We start from the raw sequence: 21,076 nt of genomic DNA, 5'->3' as shown, positions 1-21,076 counted from the left end.
GAGAGGAAGCACAGGGAAGAGCATTCATATTAGCTTTGAAATAGAGTACACTGGGACAGGAGGGTCCCCCTCCCCCCATGATTAGACAGCCTTTTAGCTTGAGAGCAGAAGGTGAGCATCAAGTTTGGAGAATGATTGCATTCATTACTTCCCGGAGGGAAAGAGTGCAAGAGAAGATAGACCATTATGGTAAATACCTAGAGAAAGAAACCGTTAAGTAGATGACCAGGGCTACTCCTCTGCCTGCTAGTCTCCTGCATCACTGAACTCAGCATCTCCTTAGTGCTAAATATGTTTATTGGGCGTGCACAATATATTTCTTTAAAAGAAGCTTTCAGCCTGGCCGCTTACTTAAATCTTCATCATGGGTACATATGCAAAACAGTGGTTTCGCTCCATTCTGAGGGACTACTTCCCTAAGATAATGGCAAATTAGAAAAAATCTTGTATTTGGGGCAAGCTGGTTAGGAATATTTTAATAGTATAATTTAAAAATGAAGAAAGAAAAGTATTTTTTATATACCATCCAGTGTTTGGATCTGCCATAGATGACTCTGAGACTGGTAACGTGTAATAGCATCAGATTACACTGAGCACTGTAGCAACAGAAGTACCCCACCTTCCCACGTAGAAAAGGTGAAAAACTAGGTCGTGATTGCATCTCTCAAGGCAACGACTCTTATTTCCGTGCACATGCATGACTGAGCCCGTGCCCTACGCACTGTAGCTCCCAAGTAATTGTTTCTAATGCTGACAATGCACTGTTGTTTGTTGGGCTGCTGCCATTTTTTCTCTTTATTTTCATTTGTTTCATTTTGTTACAGTATGTTTCCTCATGCTGGCAAAGTTAGCACACTCAGGAGCGCAAATTCAAAATGCTTGATTGCTGAGATTCTGTTAAAAGTTTCTCTTGCATTGGTAAAGGCTTCCCACGGCCAAGCTGATCCCTCCACAGTCAGCTACTGCTGCAGAGATCTGCTGTCTCCTTGCAATTGGGTCACTAGTTATATTACAAGTATCAGAATTCCATGGATAAAGCACAAAAGAAGCAGAGTTTGCATGAGAAAAAAATACATAATAATGACCACAGCCAATGGTGATGACTTACAGTTTTAAAGGCTTTCCGTAATTATCTGGTGTTGTATTTAAAACAGTCCTATGATGGAGGTTTTATAATTAGCCCCATTTTAAGCTTATGGGCATCCAAACGTAACACAGACAGCTTTCTAGTGGGCCAAGCCTATATTTTATTTAGTTTAGGGAATAGACTACACATTCCTTGCTCTGCTCGTAAAAATGAACACCATGCACTTTGCAAGCCCGGGTTTTACTTAACTAATTCTATCAATTGCCTGTGGGATGTGTGGGCACCTGATACTGGCTTCTGCAACATGCATGCTAAGATGAACACATGACAGTCCGGAGGAGTACTGTAAAAGCTTCATACATGTTCAGGCTTTTGATTTAAAAGTTGCTCTGTTGCTAAGAAACTTAGACATCGGTACACACTGCTACAGAATGTGAGGCTGACAGGACAGTTTACGTATCCAGCCACAGGTGTGGTACATCTAATGACTTTTGACAAGTCGGCGTTAAAACACGCATTAGTAACCAACACTTATTTAGGTACATCCAATAGAATTCAGGCCTCAGTGTTTATTTGCCTGGAACGTCTTTCGTTCAGATACTCAGCTTGCTTCCTCACTTTTATCTTCCTGTCTGGATGTCTTGTTACCAAGTTCTACTGGGAGCAGCCACCTGAATTAGCGTGGGGCCCCTAGTCCAAGGCTGGCCCACCATCTGTGTTTCTCAGTCCAGTTCCATTGGAACACCGTGACATTCACTGTGTACTGTTTCTCCAGCGACTTCTAACAGTAAGGGCATAGGCGAGTAACTGCAGCCGAGAAAGTGGGATCTGAAAAACCTGGATGCTAGTGTTGCTAGCCCCGTTCTAAAACAGCGCCCCCTCCAGGCTCACTGTTCGCTGCTGCGTCTAGGGCTGTGCATTGTAGTTCTCATGAACTTTCAGCCGCTTCTGCTCTGTGCCTGAGAGTTTTAACTGTACTTCGTCTCAGTTCAAAATATAAGTGAAATGGTTGATTGTGGTTTTTCAAAGCAAGCACAACAGTCTTAGAACCTTCAGGATCCGTTTCTCTCTGACCTTCACAGACAGCCCCCATTGTTGGCTTGAATATGGGACTGGCACCTGCTAAACTTTTCAAAATTTTGATAGGTAGGCATCATAAATTCTGATCAGCCAATACACGTTTTACTTGACATTAAGAGTCGAACACGAAACAGATTGTATTCAAAAGGTGTAATACTTCTGCTTTGCAGTGTTTCTAATGACTGAAATATTGAATCTCCTCCTCAGTTGCAGAGAAAGCAGGCCCTAATTACAGCATACATTCACGGAGCCCGAGCGGCTGCTTCTTGGAAAAAAAATTCCTGTGTTCTTTGTGCTGCGCTCAGCAACACGGTCCGGAGCAGATATTGACTGAGGCATTCACGGTCACTGAACCGGAAGCTGCCGACTCTATAGAGGCTGCTGTCAAACCTGTTGTGGGGGCCTGGGAGGTACTGGACTGTAACCGACTTTTTTCTTTGAGTACAATGCTTCCACTCATGTTAAGCCTGCCTTCAAAGAAAACAGAAATTGACTGCATTCCTTTTATTTAGTTTTCAAAATTTGAGTTCTATAAAATTGAACTTTAACAAAATTTATCTCCAGAGGAAGACACTTAGAAGTGAGTTTCACAACGCAAATGCTGCCCTGACTGGAGCTGAGGACAGGGCTTCTATGGGTCCATACTTCTCTTAGCCATAAGAGCGCACTTTGCACTAACCAAAGACAGGCCGTTTCCTCTAGCTGCCCAGCAAGTTCATTTAAGTCCTTTCCCTGGGGAACCAAGGGCCCAGAACACAGGGCTGCCTGTCATTCATTCTTGTTACTGTTGTATCCCCGTACCTGCCCCCAGGGAAATTCAGTCACCAGGAAAATAAAATGTTAGCAGATATGTTTCTAGTAATGACTTGTGAACTCTTTGAATACTAAATGCCAAATTAGCTAGAGTATCGCCTCTTGGATGATCCAGGCGTACTAAAAGGAATGAGCAGCCGAGAATGTGCCGTGAGGTAGCCTGTTTTTACACAGCATGTGCCAGGGAGCGGTGGTGAAACATTTGGATACATAATCTTTTTAATACATAATTTTGTTTTTCCTAGCAGAGCAGGTATGGGCATGCTTACATTGCAATTTGGTTTTGCCCTCGCTGGATGGAATCGTGAAGGTGCACCAAGCTTTAAAACTCAAGGCGAAAGCAGACAAAACAACAGCACACTCTCAAGCCGAAAACACCAAGTACAAAGCTTGATCTAGTGATCCCTCACCCCTCTGTACTTATTTAAAAGAACTTTGTTTTTATCTTTAAAAAAAATGTATTCTTTGAGTCTACAGCATGTTTGGATTATAATTCACTCCTTTTGCCTAACTTCCTAGATTCACCCCCATTCAACTTGATTTCCCCTCCTCCCCAAGACCAGAATATGTGGGTGATTCACCAGGAACCACCCTCTTAAGGAAAACGGTGTCTGTGTCTTGCAGCATCTAACAGATTCTGGTAGCTCCACAGCAGGAGCTGGGATTGTGTGCACAGCTCTGCTCTCTATGCTGGCGTTTAGTTAGCTTGGGTATGCACAGGTCTTGGCATGCTCTCGCGAGTGCTGTGAGCTCATATGCACAGCTGCCCTGCTTTGTCCAGAAGACGAGCTTACCTTGTAGTCGTCCATTGGCTCTGCTTTCACTCTTTCTACCCCAGTTTCTACAGTGATCTTTGATCCCGGATGGGCAGAGGAAGGCAGGGGGAGGGTGAAATGTATGTTCTCTGGGGTGCTGAGCATTCTGACATCTCTTGTTCTCTACTAGATGGCCAGTTGTGGGTCTCTAGGTTAAAATACCACTTACTGCAAATGCAAGTTTCTCAGATGAAGCAACCTGAGAGATTCATTGATCTATGGGTATAATGATAAGTCTTTAGGAATCAGTTTAATACTATGTCTGTTTGGTCATATAAATAGTGGTTAGGTACTCCCCTAGGGTCCATGACTTGTTTGGCCATAGATTATTACCCTGATAATGTGCCTGTATGGGTTTCATCTTGTGGAATGGGACTTAAATCTAATCAGAAGCTCCTGTGATGTTTGTGCCTTTGTTGCACCAGTGGGCAGGTCTTGCCAGGGCAGTCATTATTGTAGATTCCTGGAGGTGTAGGTGATGTACCTTGCTTTGCCTTCAGCATTCTGAAAGGGAACCTGCATCAAGCCATCTCTGTAGCCTGAGTCCTCTGTCCCTTTTGTCTACATTAGCAGGAGAAAAGAAAAGATTTCAGGGCAGGAGCTGCCATAGAGCATGAAGGTGCATTCCAGGAAAGCAAAACATGAATGTTTGTGACCCAAAGCTACAAGCTAGAGTGAATCACACGCCCTCTGCAGTAAGAAGAGTCATCTTTATTTGTAAAGAAAATCATATAATATATTTTGTTCATATCTTTCCTCTCCCTCTTATTTTCCCAGATATCCTACCAACAACTTCATATTCTATCTCTCCAAAAAAATAGGAAAAAGGAAAGGGGGAAAAAAAAGCCACCAAGCCAAAACAAAACAAACAAAAAGGCACACTAAACAAACAGACAAAACAAAACCCAACAAAAAGAAGCTGATGACTGCTTTGTGTTGTCAACTACTCCTAAGCATGAGGCTCGCTCTGGAGTATATTATAGTCAGCATCACTCCACTGGAGAAAACTGATGTTCCCTCTCCCAGCAGGTCTCAATTGCAAATGGCTTCTCGGTTAGGGGTAGGACTTTGTGCCCACTTCTCCCTGCTGGGGTATTGTCTGGCTAAGCTTCTTATTATTGATGGGAATTAACACAGAGACCCTCAACTGCACAATGCATGGAGAGTGAAGAGACTTTGGAGCACTGAGTCCTAAATGGGTTGTCTTTATCACAGCCCTTCCCACAAGGCTCAGGGATCTGTGTGGAAGAGGAGAGGATAATTAGAGCCAGAGCTGGTGATGATTACCAAAAAAAAAATGGTGTTTTCTAGGACTGATACACATGTAAACCCGTAGAAGGTGTGGCCCCATTAATTTCTAAAGATGTTTTAGAAGGTTCATCTGTAGACGGTCCTTCACTTCCAGGTAAATTGTTTCTTAGGTGTCTGGTGGCCTGGTTTGGGTCACTCCAGGTTGCAAGGGCTTAGCTTACAGAGGTTATGTCACATGGATACATGCACCTTTTACTTCCTGGGAGGAGAGTCATAGTCTCATTGAAATGCGTGCAGATAATATCTAAAACAGCCATGTGCATAAGGGAGCAAACATTATGTCCTATCGTGGAGCTGGGAGGAAGGAGCCACGGAAATTATTTCCCCCATTGACAGTAGAAATCACTGAAACATGTTACTATGATTTATGTTGCATGTGAGGAAAGCTCTGCTCGCTTACTATAAACTGCTTTTTACTGAAAAACCAAACTCTAGCTCTCCCAAAGAACAATTTCCCCACATTTCTAGTGTGAACTATTTTCAGAATGCACTGCAAACATCTGGGGGAATTTCCAGTTTATAAACCTAAGCCCTAACAGGCAATCTGACTCCTCACGAGTACTCCGGTTGATCACATCCTACCTGCTGGGGCTACAACAATCAATTTAAAATTATGTAGATCATATTAGTGTTATGTGACCTTCCATGTTAGGTTGCTATCTTACAGGCCTTTATTATATTACTACAAACATATACACACAGACAAATAGTATGTTAGGTTGCTCTCTTATAAGTCTTCATTATATTATTATATACATGCATACACACAGACACACACATTCTATTACTATATACATGCACACACATACACGCACACACAGTATACCCACTCAAAGCCTGCATGGTCTTCCATTTTGCTGGAAGTAGTCAGGAAAAGTAAAGAGGTCAGCTTGAAGTTTTTAAATCTTATTTAAATGACCAAACTCTGGGCTCCACAGATTTGAGTTTTTATGTCTGTTGTAGTATGTACTAGGAGGCCGTTTGTTGATTTCCAGCTGCCCAGTCCCGAAATAATCACACAGAAACTGTATTAATTAAGTCACTGCTCTGCCCATTAGTTCTAACTTCTTAATGGCTAACTCTTACATCTTAATTTTACCCATTTCCACTAATCTGTGTATCACCATGTGGCAATGGCTTACTGGGTAAAGTTCCCAGCAGCTCTCTCTGGCAGCTGGCTCCAAGGCTTCTCTCTGACTCTGCCCTTCTTTTTTCCCAGCATTCAGTTTAGTTTTCCCCGCCTATCTCTGCTCCCCTATAGCTCTGCTATAGGCCCAAAGCAGTTGCTTTATTAACCAATGGTAATCACAGCATACAGAGAAAAATCCCACATCAGTAGTACATGCAGTCATTGCATAGAAGGAATGTTCTCCCATCTCAAGATTCTCTGGAAGTAGAAGGACTGTGGGACAAAAAGCAGGGAAGACCTGCTTCAGGAACCTGCTATGTGCCTTAGTGCATGCCACTTGCCACTGCAGAAAGGACACAGTTGTGGACTTCGTATGCTCTCTGCCAGTCCTTGAACATCTCGGGAGTGACTCCTCATTCTTGAAAGGTAGCCAGCAGGCGGTAGGGATCTGACCTGGCTGCCTTGTCACGTGCTCGCTTTTGCGGTTTCATTCTGTGATCCGAAGCAAATGTCCATTGCATCATAATGAACTCAGGCTGAGTTCTCCACCTTTCCACCCTTCAGCCTAAGTAGAGACTTGGGTTGTGTGGGTCACTGTTTGCTGCTTCTGTTTGTGGGGAAGAGATTTGCCTCGAAAGAAGAGGTTGAATGGGAAGAAAATGCAGAGTGCAGCCCCTCCCCCATGTGTAGAGGGAGGGAAGCCTTCTTCCTAGGTCTATTTGCTTTGCAAGGGTCTTCTTTGATGCAGTCTTTTCGTGGGCACCCACTGAAGTCTCAGTGTACTCAAGCTTTAGAAAAGGCCATTGGCCAGTCTTTGTTTTCTCTGTTGAACTGTTTATTCTGCTTTCTTCCCACGAGGTTCCCTGGCCCTGCTCTGACAAGGCTTTTCTGCATGAATGACATTCCTCAGAGCCACAAGTCTCCTAGTTCTTCCAGTCCATTTGATTCTGGCTTGTGTGTTCAGTCTATAGCTTCCATCTGCCCGAGGTCTTTGCCAAAGCAGAATACTTGCTAAATGACTCTAAAGACATTTTTTAAAAGTCATTAGTGAGAAGAGTCGAGATCCATTCAGGTTTGTAACCTGGCCATTCTGCAGTCATTAAAATGAGTGAATGCTAAGCCAGTTGCTCTCCTTTAAGTGTGGAGAAGGCAACTGAAAGCAGTGCAGGTTGGTCCCCTCATGACCAATTAGGAAGTGTCAGTTGTCCTGTGGGGGGTGGGGGTCCTATCCATTCCATTTAACTGAAAGCCACATCTAAGCCATCTCATCATTTGTATTTCTGAATTTTAGACTTTTCCACTTGTAAATCCTGTCATTATCCTTTACAGAAGTCCATTGTCTTCTGTGCAGAAATAACAACAACAAAAAAACCCCCAATATTCCCATGTCTCAGCCATAGCTGTTTCCTTTGCTTCTATGGTTTTTTTTTTAATTTTTTGAAGTATAGCTTACAGCTGAAGCAGAGAAAAATAACTCCCAAATTCAAAGTTAAGCCCTTAAACTTCCACTAATAAATGCCAAGATTATTGATTTTTGAGTGTGTTTTACCTCACTGCAGATGTCAGTGACATGGTTATACAGTTTGCAAAATTTAGCTGCCTTAAGAGCAAATTTCTGGGAGAGAAAAGATGCATCATATACATTAATACATATTATAGATGTAGTGATTAAGATAATCATATATATCTAAGTTTCAAAGGATAAAAATTAATTTTCAGAAAAGTAATCGGGGAATGATAACAAAAGTATTTCGAGTGATAGTAAGTGAATGTTCATAGTGGAAGAGGGTTTCTAGGTCTTTGTAGTGAAATGTGATACTTTTCTTGATATATTTTTCTTTTTTCTATTTTAGTTTTTCTAAACAGCGTTTCTGTAGCTTTGGGGCATTGCCTGGGACTAGTTCTTGTAGACCAGGCTAGCCTTGAACTCACAGAGATCCGCCTGTCTCTGCCTCCTGAGTACTGGGAATAAAAGCATGCACTACCACTGCCTGGCCTCTTGATTAAAATTGTTATTGGCAGATTAAAGCTAAATTTCAGACAATTCAGCTTAAAAAATACATCTGTCTGCCTGACTGTCTATATGTGTGTCCATGCGTGCAGACGTGTGTGTGTGTGTGTGTTGCATGACAACTTGGAGTGGGCACTCCCCTTTCACTTTTCACCATGCAGGTTCGGGGAATCAGACTTGGCGTGTCACACTTGGCGGTAGGCAGCTTCACTAGCTGAGCCATCATCCCATTGGCCTTAGCTGGTTTCGTTTGTTTGTTTCAACCTGTGATTTTTGTTGGCTGGGTTATTGTTACTTGCGTGTGTGCAGGAATCTTGACTTCATTCAAGCATGTGAAGTGTCTAGTATCAAACCAGGAGCCTGCATCTATCAGCCAGGCACCTAGAAATAGTTCGCTCTTTCCTGGAATTTCCAAGATGAAAGATATCGTCAGGAAAGGCTGAACAGACTGCGGAAACAGTACAGATGAATTTCTAGTCAGATCTTTCTTGAAGAGGCTTACAAAGTGTCCCAGGAGCTGCTTTTTTTATTTATTTATTTATTTATTTTAAAGACTTGATTTGAACTAGGCTCTCAGTATGTGAGCGTGAAGAGTTCCCTAAATGACTGAGTATTCTCAGGGCACAGACTTTGGTGACAGAGAAAAATGACCCTGACTGCAGCTCTGTTGTTCAGTTGTTTTCAGCCAGCAGAGGTACTTCCTGCTTCCAGGAGCTGTGACGTTGGGTTCCCCGTTAGCTAAAACAGCTCCTGCGTATCCCAGGTAATGTTCCATGGGCCTCACTGAAGAATGTATTGCCTCCAAGAATAGGCCCTCTCTACCTGACACTGTGTTTGCTGCATTAGTTTGTGGTGATGTTGCTTTCCTGGCTTTCAACACAGAATTCCAGAAAATGCAAACATTAGCCCATGGATTCTGATTATCCTCTTTTGTTGGGGTATCACCCGGTATCCAGGGCTGACCTGGAACTCACTCTGAAGACCAGGCAGATCCACCTGTCTCTGTCTTCTGAGTGCTGGGGTTAAAGGTGTGTGCTGTCATGCCAGGCCTGATTATCTCCTTCTGTTCTCCTGGTAACTGGGCCTGGGCCAGGTTTCATTCTCAGCTCTGCTACCAGTTAAGTGAGTCTTTGAGCTTTTTCCTGACCTTGGTGTTCAGTTGCAAAAGCCCTGGAGAATGGACTGTTAGGGGAATGTCTATGTTGGTTCATTATTTTTTTCCTATTGTGCAGAATCGCTGAAAGGGATCTGAAAACATGGCTCTACCCTGTGTACACTCGCAGGTCCTTTTATTCTATCCCAAGAGCCATAGGTGTCTGTCAGATTACTTAATCTCTCCATCTCTCCAACTCTGCTCACCACCCATCCCATTCTCTCTCCAGGAATCAATGAAGGCCCCTCGCACAGTGTCACACACAGCATAGAGATTTCTCAAATGGCAGTTTGCTCTATCCATGGCTAACCCCACCCTTGAACACCTCTGAAATTAGGTGTATTTTATGGCCTGCAGTGTGTTTTGTCTTTATGGGTGAAGTGGCCCCCATGAGGCAGCTTCAGGTCTCTCTTAGCAAAATTATTTTGTTTTCATTTCCCTTCTTCATGCATGGACTATAGTGATAAAAGCTTTTAAAGTAAAAACCGTATGTGGGTAAGTCTTTCAGAGTTCTTTTGATAACTAAAGCAAAATCTGAAAGTGAGATGAAAATATTTCTTTCTCAGAATCCTGCATCTTTAAAGTCATGTCACTTTAGAGTTGAAAATGTGTACTTGTTTTTCTTTAGCAAAAGAAAAAAAAAGAAAAGCTTCTTGGTCACCTATTTTCCTGCTCAGATCTCAGCTACCGTTTCCTAAATTTCACAATAGTGAGCTTACTTTGAAAACTGCAAAGTTAAAATGTAGAGAGAATGTTTTCAGAATGCTTCTGCTGCCTACATCGTAGAAAATGAAAAACGAGGGGCTCCTCAGCCTGGCAGGGGATAAAGAGGAAAGCGTGTGTGTGCGCGCGCTGGCTGAGCCGTGTATTTGTGAAGATGCATAGCACGCGCTCTGAGAGGGTAAGGCCTCATGATTAATGGTGTTTATTCTTGACAGAAGCCTCCTTTATTTATCTGCAATACAGTTTAGTGATTTTATCAGGCACCTGAATGAAAAATATTCAGTCATACCAATATTGCAGTGTAAATTGAGTAGAGTCACTTTTTATTATATCTTTCTGCCTTATCATCTGCACAGTAATTTTCTAGCAGAGGTTTGATATGGAAAGGCTGGATTTAGTCGTACTTGACACAAAGCCTCTTCAATTTCCTCTAAAAGTTCAGGCTTAGAAGTGTGCGTGTGTGTGTGTGTGTGTGTGTGTGTGTGCGTGTGTGTGTGTGTGTGTATGTGTGTTATAAACACCTCTCTCCTATCCAAGCAGTTTGAGGGTTTGGAAGAATAAAGATAAAATGTACAAACCTGGACAGAAAAAAAAAACAACCCTGTTACTATAAGAATATGCAGTGGCTGGAAACTCACTGGTGAAGCTTCTCCACCGTGTGAGCTTCTGGCCTTAGCGCAGGAGCTTTGTTTGGATGTATGGCCCACCCTTCTCATCAATCACTATCAAGCCTCATCAGCATAAGCCTGGGCTTCTCATTTCTCCTGGAAATAGCATCAAAGCAGAGGAGGAGAGTGCCCCAGAGAGGACACCAGTAGCTGTGACGATGCAGTACTGTCGCAGGAATGAAGAAAGGAAACAGACTCGTTTTCTGATGAGCGATGATGGAGCCTCACTTTCCTGGCTCGGAATTCTACATACACCTGTCTTTGCTGTAAACATCTTCTCTCTGTGTCTAAAAGCGTGCTCACCGTGAAGTCAGGATTAATTTCTTAGACTCTACCATTGTGGTTTTCATCATTGGTTCATACCTAGTACTGACTTTTAAGCAAAATAAATCCAAGATTATTGCTTTTGAGATTTTTAAAATATCTACTTGTCTGGAACTGGCTAACCATCTAGGTAAATGTACAACCGTTGTACATTATCTTTTTAATGCTTTTTAAAAATTCTTTAAAAATTTCATACAATATATTTTTCAGCATATTCTTTCCCATCCTGCATTTCCTCCCTGAGCTTCCCTCCTCCCTGCCCACCTAACTTTGTTCTCTCTCTTAAAACAAAAAAGAGATAAACCATGGAAAAGCGCAGAGTTCAACTTTCTGTTGGCCAACTGCTCCTACGCATGGAACATAGTGCCCTGGAGTGCGGTTGATATGCCCAGTGTCACTCCACTGGAGAAAACCTACTTCCCCCATTCCAGAAGCTGGGCATTAATAGTTTTTTTTTGTTTGGGGGTGGACCTGGAGCCAACTTCCCTTCTTTTATGCTGGGATTCTGTCTGGTTTCAGCTTGTGCATATCTATTATTCTATTATTTTTGTAAATGTATTAAGACTTTAGAATGAAATTCCTCTTTTTTTATGCTTCTGATTCTTAGATTTTGTATTTTCACAGTGTTCTGTCTATCTTGAAGTTAGTATTCATATTTCATTATTAGTTTATCTTTTCTATGTTTGAATGTTGCAGCTCCTCCAACTTGTCTTCAGTCTCCAATATTCTGTCCTGTCTTTGGTCTGTTTCAGGGTTGAGGCATTCCACAGTGCCTTTTATTTTACTTAATGTGTTTTGTTTATATTTTTAAAACTTGGTGTTTTTTCTCAGTATTTATGCCTCTCTAGAGTTCATCTTTCATATATTATGCTATCTTCCTTACTTTCTCAGCTGTTTGTGGTCTGCTGGAATTCATTTAGAAATTTCATTTTATTTTTTGATTTCTTAGGACACACCTGCTTAGCCTTTGAGCACTTCAGGCTTGAGTGTAGTTCACTGGAGGCCATTGCCTCAGGATTAGTAGTTCTGCAGAGCTGTTCTACTCAGCTTCTCATTCGCTTGTGGAAAGTTGGACATCAAGAGTTAGATGACTAATTGGGTATATTTATTCTTTAAAAGTTTATTCATTTGTTTATTTATTTTAATCACCCAGAAGGCTTCAGAAGTGATGCTGGCTTTGTTCAGTAGGGATCAGTTGCTGCAGAGTTGATGTATTTTGCTTTACATCAGTGGTAGTTGGAACTCAACATTCCGCCCCCTGTGTTGCTGCGATTAAGCCGTTGTCTGCAAAGATAGTCACTATCAAAGGCAAGCTGGTAATAAGTAAGAGTCAAAAAGTTAGCCATCTTATTGGCACCAATAATTTTAGGGGGCAAAGGAGAACTAAAGTAGCAGCTGCACTAATATTATTTATCATGGATATTATGTGTGGAAATGAAAGTGGGAAGGCGGGGCCAACAGCACCAACAAAGAAACTTAGGGCTAGACTAATGGTGCTGGTTTTAAAGAAAAAAGTAGAGGAGAAAAATACATGGAAGAAGAAACAGTTTGAGGAAAGAAGAGGTAGGTGAGGCAGCCTTCATCAGAGGTTGACTGAAAAGAGAGGAGAAAAGAACGAGGATTAAATGAAGAATGCCATTCCTGGTTCCTGAGGAGGAGTAGCCACAGAGGCAAGGCACACCTCACTAAGTGACCTGTGTTTTTCAGGGGAGGAAGATGGAATAGAAAAGAGCATGGGTGGGTGTTTGGACTATAGGAGGCCGACTTCCTGTGTGTTGCATGACTCCCCCTCCTCAGTAGTTCTGCTCTGGTATCTGGACCTCCCTTTGGGACATCTGGGGATATCCAAGATTCTAAGCAGCTCATAGTGTAGCAGAAGTCACATAACCACAAGGTCAGCACTATCAGCTGGAGACCCGTGGTGTGACCAGCGTCTGAGATGGGGTCTTTTTGAGATGATGTCCTTCAGTTGTTCCAAGCTGAGTTCACCCCTGTTCCAAGCCATGCAGTCTACCATGCTTGCTATACTTCTTTACTCCAGAACCCAGGGATCTACTCTGTTCCATGCCACTGGGGCCAGGTGACTGTGTTACCAACTCACCAGGGGTCTTTTTTGAAATGGTCCCAAAGCTGTTTCATTCATGAAAGCACAGCATATCCACCCCTTGCTGGATTTTCCTTTATCTCTACTCTTTATGATATCCATGACTAGGGCTACGATATGGATTTCTTTAAGCTGTCGGTCATGAGTTGTGTCTCTTAGTTGGCTGGCTGAGCTCTTTTTCTAGTCCTCTGGATGCTAGACTCTGGATTTTCTCTCCTTCTACAAAAGTTCTGGTTTTTATTCCTATCAAAGATAGATACATTCATATGTGATTGATATTTTCTTATTACCGTGTTCACGTTATTCCTGTAAATTCTGGAAAACTAGAACTGTGGGTTGTTGGCCATCTTCCTCTCCTGTTCGGTCCATTTGAATATTATTTTTGATGTGGATTTGGAAATATATCAAATTTCAGAAAATAGTGTCTGTAGAATGAGGGGACAGTTGGGAGGAAAATTATTTAAAATTCTTGCTTACTTTGGAAGAAAAACAGTTCTAGGACTGGAGAGATGATTCAGTGTTTGGAGCACTGGCTGCTCTTCTAGCTCAAATCCCAGCACCCACCTGGTACCTCACAACAACATCAGACCCAGGAGGTCTGACTCAGGCTTCTGGAAGCACTGGCACATTCTTGATGAACAGACGCGCATGCTAGCAAAACGCCCATACACATAAAATAAAGTGAAATGTTTATTTAAAAAGTACTGTCTTTTAAAAATGAAAAGAAAGTTATTGAACTAAAATTAGAAGATAACTGTGCCTCCTTCAGGAAACACACATTAAGTTTTTCTAAGGTTAGAACAAAGCACTCAGAAAGAGGTTAGATGTGGGTGCTTCTAGAGAATGCCAAGGGGGTTCAGCAACTGGGGGCTCAGTAACTGGGTTTACTGGCTTCAGAGCAGCTCAGGCCCTGCAGGAGCCAAGAGGAAATCATTACAAACAGGCTGTGGCAGTGAAGTGACCATTCTTCCCCAGGCTACCCTCAATAGCAATAACAGCCACAGATGCGGAGTTGCAGGGACCAATATTTACTAAACACTTACCATGTGACAAGTCCCAGGCTAATTGCTATCTGTTTTCACTAGCTCTCTCCTTCTCGGGTGCCTTCTGTTTCTGAGATTCAAAGCCATAAGGTAGATCCTTTCAGATATAAATCGACCATATGTTTTAAGTAACTTCTACTGAAGTATGTCCTTCAACTTGTCCCATCTTATTGTTGCTTGTAATCTCTTACTCTACCACACCCGCTTGGTTGCAGGCTTCCACTGGGGGTCTTGGAATGCATCCCCTGCAAGTAAGAAGGAAAGCCTGTGGTTTATTTCTTCGTAAAAAATAAAAGTATTGCCTGCCTTATCCATTGAGGCCAAGTAGTAGTAGAGTAAAGCAAAGTTTGAAAACCTCCTTCATTCAGGAGAAAGTCTTGAGCCCAACAAGACTTTCCCTTGGGTCTAAAGATACCTGGAAATGCACAGCCCAAGGGCAGTAGGGAATCGAGCCAGAGGGAGAGAGGCCACTCTGACCTTGTCTAGATTGGCCTCCGCATTGGGACTTAGATAACCCTATAGAGGAAGAAAAATCCATAGGCGAGGAATGGCTATTCAACCTGTTAATTTTGGAAAGGAGGAAAGAAAAGGGCAGTGTCTGTACACTGTTGACACAGACTGCTGGGGAGGCTCCTCGGAGAGGGCTGAGTTGCCCCAGATTCTTCCTCTCACAGCTCCGGGGCTGACTTTACAGTTAACGGCTTACTTGATGTTGATCACCTACTCGGAGGCCACTGTGTGTAACTGAAGTATGTCCCTGCGGACTTTGTCACGTATCTGGAACACAATAATCGGTTATCGTACTTCTTATATGCTTGTGTACATTTATGCAATATAAAGTGCATAATGTATTAAAATACATTTTGTTTGTTTGCGTCAAGGCGGAGTCTCTCTTCATAGCCCTGGCTGTCCTGGACTCACTATTTTTAATAGATTGTCTTAGTGTCTTTTTTTGTTGCTCTGATGAAATACCCTGGCTCACAGTTCCAGAGTATAGTATAGCCCATCATGGCAGGATAAACCAGTGAATGAAGCAGCTGTCTATTTAGCATCCAGGAAGGGGGGCCAGGTTTATGTTTCTAACGCTTTAGATGCTTTTTCTTTACATTTTTTATTACTTTATTACTTTTTGTGTGTACACATGTAAATGCAAGCATATGTCCTGGTGTACATTTGGAGGTGAGAGGATAAATGGTGTCATTCACCGTGGATGGGTCTTCCTCCTCAATCAGCACAATTAAGACAATTCCCTGTAGGCATGCTCAGAGTCCTGCCCTGGGTGGTTCTATATTCTGTCGGTCTAGTTGACAATTAACACTAGCTAGTACATTAGCTATATTGCTGGTAACACAACACTTTTTTTAAGAGAGAAAAGTTCTAGTTTACTACATATTGCAAAAATGGGAACTTTTTTATAGGGTATTGATACTTTGTTTGACAGACTTCATAACATTATAATTTTGAATGTAATGTACATCTATGGTAATATTTAAAACTTGTTATTTAGAGATCATTTTGTTACCTGTCATCTAAATGATGTCTTCTGGCCGTCCCCAGCTTTTCCTTTCCTGCCCTTGTTTCTAAAGTGTTAGGGGGCAGGCAAGATGGCAAAGCTAGTAAAGGTGCATGCCACCCAAAAGTTCAATTTGCATTCCCAGAACCTGTGTAGTGGGAGGAGAGAACCAACTCCTCCAGGTTCTCCTCTGACCTCCAAATGTGCACCGTAGTGTATATTTACATGTACATGTGTGTACACACACAGAATAATAGAGTATATAATTAAGTATAAAGGATTAGATTTATTCAATTTGTTGTTATTTTTCTTAAATAGTTAACTAGGCACGAAGACCTATGAGATCTCCATTATCTCCCAGGGACTTAATTGAACCAGTACTGTGTTCTCTAAAAGCCTTTTTCAAAAAAAAAAAAAGCACTGGACATCATAAATTGAGTGGACTTTTAATTTTATTTTTGAATCTTAGAATCTGTTAATGGAGATAATTGCAGTGACATTTTTATCAGATTGATCTAAGCAGTCATCTCTGGTCTGAATAAAGTCCATTTTCACTATATGCTATCACACTGGTCCTGTAATGTGGTACGTAGATAGAAGGACGTCTGTCAGTGTGTGTGGTGTTTCTGGTTTCTCCATTCACAAGAAATGCCTCCCATTTGCCTTAGGAATGGTTTCCCCACTCCCAGAGTCATATATGCTGTCTTCTGTTGTCTGCTTGGCAGTTAAACCATTTACTTAAGGAGTCTACCTTTATTCAATAATAGAAAATATTATATTATTCATTCTACTTTTAAAATCTTCAAACTTTTTCTAGGCAGTGGTGGTGCATGCCATTAATCCAGAGGCAGAGGCAGGCTGATATTTGTGAGTTCAAGTCCAGCCTGGTCTACAGAAAAAGTTTCAGGACAGCCAGGGCTACGCAGAGAAACCCTTTCTTGAGGGGAAAAAAATACTACATATCTGTACTTTTTTTCTAAATTTAATTGATTATGACTACTATGAGAATTGTCAGTACGTAAACTTAGCTGATGTGGTTACCTATCTGTCCTGTCTGTCTTGAATCCTGGTTAATGGTCCATGCTTCATGATCAGTACATCCTAGATGCTTTCTGTTAATGTTTTTGTGCTCTGCTTCCTATCCCTGATGACAAAGCATTCAAATATATGAGCCTATAGGGTCTGATGTGAAAGTCCATCCCAGACAGAATACACAAAGAAATAGAGTAGTATGGAAGGTGGACCTACAGCCTCTGCAGTGCTTGGAAGCTAAATTGTCATTTGGACATTGTTTATTGGCTTTAGAATAACAGGTTTTGCTAGCCATTTTCAGAAATCATTGGTGTCGAATTGACATGTGTGTTTTCTACCTCTCACGGCAGCAGGGAGGAAGCTCCTGGTGTCCCAGTCCACCTGGGCCATGGGTCAGGAGGCTGATGTGCATAGGAGGGAGTTTTAGCCCACATTCGGGTCATTGCATCAAAGACCCTGCCTTTTATTAGTGAGCTCATCATCTTAGCCACCTCATATACTCTCTGACTTTTTACTAAGGAAATCCTGGGAAATACAAGGAGGTTCTTCAGGGATGAGGACAAACGAGCTCTTATTCAATTTGATGCTGTGGAGACTATAAATAGGTGCTTATAGCAGCTGTAATCGTAATTGCCAAAGTTTGTAACTGTCCATGATCCCTTCAGTAGTGCTATGGGTAAGTAAACTATGGTTCATCTTATTAATAGAATGGGGTTTTAAAGACAAACAGGATTATGACACTTCCAAGAAAATGGATGGAATGGAAAAGTATGTTCAAACAAGCAAGACCCAGAAAGAAATATTCATTTTCTGTCATGTGGAATCTAGATTTGAAAGAAAAAGAAAGAAAGAAAGAAAGAAAGAAAGAAAGAAAGAAAGAAAGAAAGAAAGAAAGAAAAATGTTGAACTATCCGTGATGGTATGAGGAGGTAGGATGAAAGAGGATTATAACACATGAATAGCAAAGCTCATTTATATACCTCTCTAAACATCATAATGAAATCCATTACTCCACAGAGTGAACACACACTGTGGGGAGGGAAGAAGGCTTTCATCAATGAAAGGGCATTTGAGGAACCATTGTTTATCACTAAATGAAAGACCATGTTCTCTAGAGAGTATTGAAAATGGCAAGACCCTACTAGTATGTGGTTTGGGAATACCAGAAGTCTGTACTGCAGTTTGATTTTGCTGTGAATGTGAATTTGCTCTGAGAACGAGTCTTAGTCTCTGTCTGTCTGTCTGTCTGTCTGCCTGTCTCCCCACACCCCGTGCTTGACTAGGCTGACTTCGAACTCAGAGATCACTCCCTTCAGGAGTGCTGAGATTAAAGGATTAAAGTTGTAGACCACCATACCTGGCTAGAATGGTTTTAAAAACAAAAACTCCCAGAATTTCAAGATTTGAAATTATGTAGCATTCCGTATGCGCCAGTCCTAATATGTATGCCTATTTATATGTTGTATGTTATGATCTTATACGGTCAGACATATAGATGCCCATGTCAGGCACAGACATAGTACTTACATTGACCACGAGATTGATCCCCCACCCCCAGACAGCAAAGCACAGTGAGAATGGAAGCTGCCTAGGTCATAGAGCTTGTAGCTGCCAGCCACTGAGCTGTCTGCCCATGCCTTCCCTCTGCTGACTGACTGGTGCCTGTCTGTGGGATTCCTTATGAGTGCTCCCTGAGTCACCATTGTGAAGCACTTTCCTATTCATGCAGGCAAAGTGGAGAGCTTGGATTTACCAGATGGCTTGTTTTTTGAGGGCAGTTAATGAGCAGCCGGCTTATTTTGCACTCTCCTCTGAAGCCTGTCCCAGACACCTTGTTTGTAAACAGTGATGTGATCGTATCTCCGAATGCATCTGTCTGGAAGGGACCCACTTGGCAGCTGGTTAAAGTCTACTAGCTTTATTTCCGAGTCTTGGAGTAATACCCTTTCTGCTGTTACTTCTCACTAGGATATAAATGGCCTCCAGACCAGCTCCCTTGCCAGGAATGAGGTGGCTAGGTCTAGAGTCCTCCTCGAAATCTCCTGCCTGTAGTTGTTCCTTCAGTCTTCCTGTGACAAAAGCGCAGAAAGAGTCCCTGTCACCCCTTCACAGGATGCTGTGAAGACAGCAACCTTGGAGATGCCACATCCTCGTCTTCCCCTGGGATGAGTGGCCGCTCCAACCCTCCCTCCATGGTTTCCATATATTTCTGAATATGTATTTGTCTTCGTGGGATGTGATTCTCCTTAGTGGAATTGGGGCTGATGAGGATAGAATATTAGAAACAGAATAGGTTCTAATCTTTGTCAAAATTCAAAGCAAAGAAAAATAAGAACAAAATAGCCCGCCAAGAAGGGTGACATGCTTCACCAGCTTGTCTTTTGTATTGTTCAGTCTGCTAGGGATCACCACCGTGTTTCCAGGAGGTGTCTAGTTAAGGACTTCGTGAAGTGGACTGTTTGCGTGTCTGCTGGCATCTCGGCAAAACAACCACTGAGAGGTCTATGTTTTATAAGGATTATTTTTGAGTCAAATTGGAAGGATTGCCATTCTTTCTGGTAGAAATGAGTGTGAACTTCCTGTCTAGCATATAGCATGTTTGGTAGAATGTGAACTTCCTGTGTAACATGCAGCATGTCTGAATGGAGCTTGGTTTAAGCAGCGACAGAGGCCTCATGGTTGTTAGAGCCTGGCTTTCCAGAGACATGAATCAAATGCCTCTTGTAGTAGAGAGCTGGGAGAGACTGACAGCTTCTGCCGGTTTGTTTATTTTTGTCGGGTGGAATAAAGGCCTTTAATTCTTCAAATTGACACACAAATCAAGTTGCATAGCATGCAGTGACTGTCCGTGTATGCATGTTATATTCAAGCTGTTATATCTCTGTAGTGTTACACATTACTGTATGCTAAGACAGTCCCATTCTCAGGAACTGTGAGAGACTTCTTACCCTTTGTGTGTAATTGTTGGAAACTGGGTCTGATTGGGCTTCACCAGAAGTAGCATTTGAGTAACACAAACAAATGAGAGACTCCCTGTACTCCCAACACCGTAGTTCACCTTGGTTTACAGGAAGACAATATTGGATCTTGGCTTCACACGCCAAGGCTTCACACTTGCTGGAGCTGTTTCCATCACGATCCTTTTCTGATAGGATGTCAGGGCCAGGGACCCAATGGCTTCTCAGGGGTGAGGGTAGGAATGGCATCTTGCCTCTTTTTTCTCTGCTCCTAAACCTGTGCTCTCAGTGGCTCTGTCTCTGTCAGAGCCTGTTGTTCTGATTATGGCCTGTGCAGACGGGGAAGCAGGGAATACACGAGTTTAACCCGTCTTACCCAGTTCCCTGAATCATCCACAGGAGGAACAGTCTATTCGGGAAGGAGCACAGGGGCACAGGGCTCTCCAGACTTAACATTCTAGACATGGCTGTCCCTGGGGTTGCCAGGCGTGGCTGAATGTCTGTGTGTGCTAAGGATGAAGTTACAGACAGGGACTCTCTGAGATCAGGTACATAGAGAGCATTGTAGACTTTGCACTTCAAAGACCCAAACGTTTTCTGTTAGCCCCTTGCTTACCAGGGCCTGAGCTTGATGAGACCCTGATTTTCCTAGGTTTCTAAGCCCAGAGACACTCAGTGGATTCCTTGTTAAACGTTATTAGTGAGGATCCACATGAAAATGAGCAGCAGCAGAATCCTGAGTACTGACTGCCTCGTGGAGTAGAGAAGTTGCCTTTATATAGTAGGGCTCGGTTTTCATTAGCAACAAGCTCTGGGGGCATTGTACAGTGTAGACTGGCTTGGCGTCACCTTCAGCTTGCCTTGCGTCTCCCCTCTTAGGGGCAGCTTTGCCATCTAGAGGCTCGAACCAGATCAATTCTGTTGTGTTTAATAAGAAAACATTATAAAGAGAAATAAGTTTTATATGGTGCCATGAATATTTGGGTCAATTAGAAAATGGAGTCATAGTCCAGGGGCTGTTAAAAGGATTTTCGTCATGAGAGAGGCTAATGGCTGACTCTCTCTCTCTCTCTCTCTCTCTCTCTCTCTCTCTCTCTCTCTGTGTGTGTGTGTGTGTGTGTGTGTGTGTTTGTGTGTGTTGCACTAAGCATCAAACCCAGGGCCCTGTACATGGTGAACAGGTGTTCTATCACTGAGGTCAAATCTTATCCATTTTTTTGAAACAGTCTCTTAGGCTGGCCTTGAGCTACTAACTGTACTATAGATCTTGAATTTAGGATCCTACTGCCTTGGTCTCATGCGTTCTGGTATTA

At 42.4% G+C, this 21,076-nt stretch overlaps 1 protein-coding gene across 2 annotated transcripts in view; it reads left to right on the top strand.

The window, feature by feature from the left end:
• The window catches only part of Gli3 (GLI family zinc finger 3), a 264,925-nt gene that overhangs the window by 152,416 nt on the left and 91,433 nt on the right, over positions 1–21,076 (top strand). The window lies entirely within an intron of this gene.

This window comes from Alexandromys fortis, unplaced genomic scaffold (assembly GCF_014885135.2).
Source record: "Alexandromys fortis isolate MF-2015 unplaced genomic scaffold, M_Fortis_MF-2015_v1.1 scaffold_5, whole genome shotgun sequence".
Taxonomy (NCBI): domain Eukaryota; kingdom Metazoa; phylum Chordata; class Mammalia; order Rodentia; family Cricetidae; genus Alexandromys; species Alexandromys fortis.
Note: the sequence above shows the minus strand (reverse complement) of the source record. Positions and strands in the feature narration are given on the sequence as shown.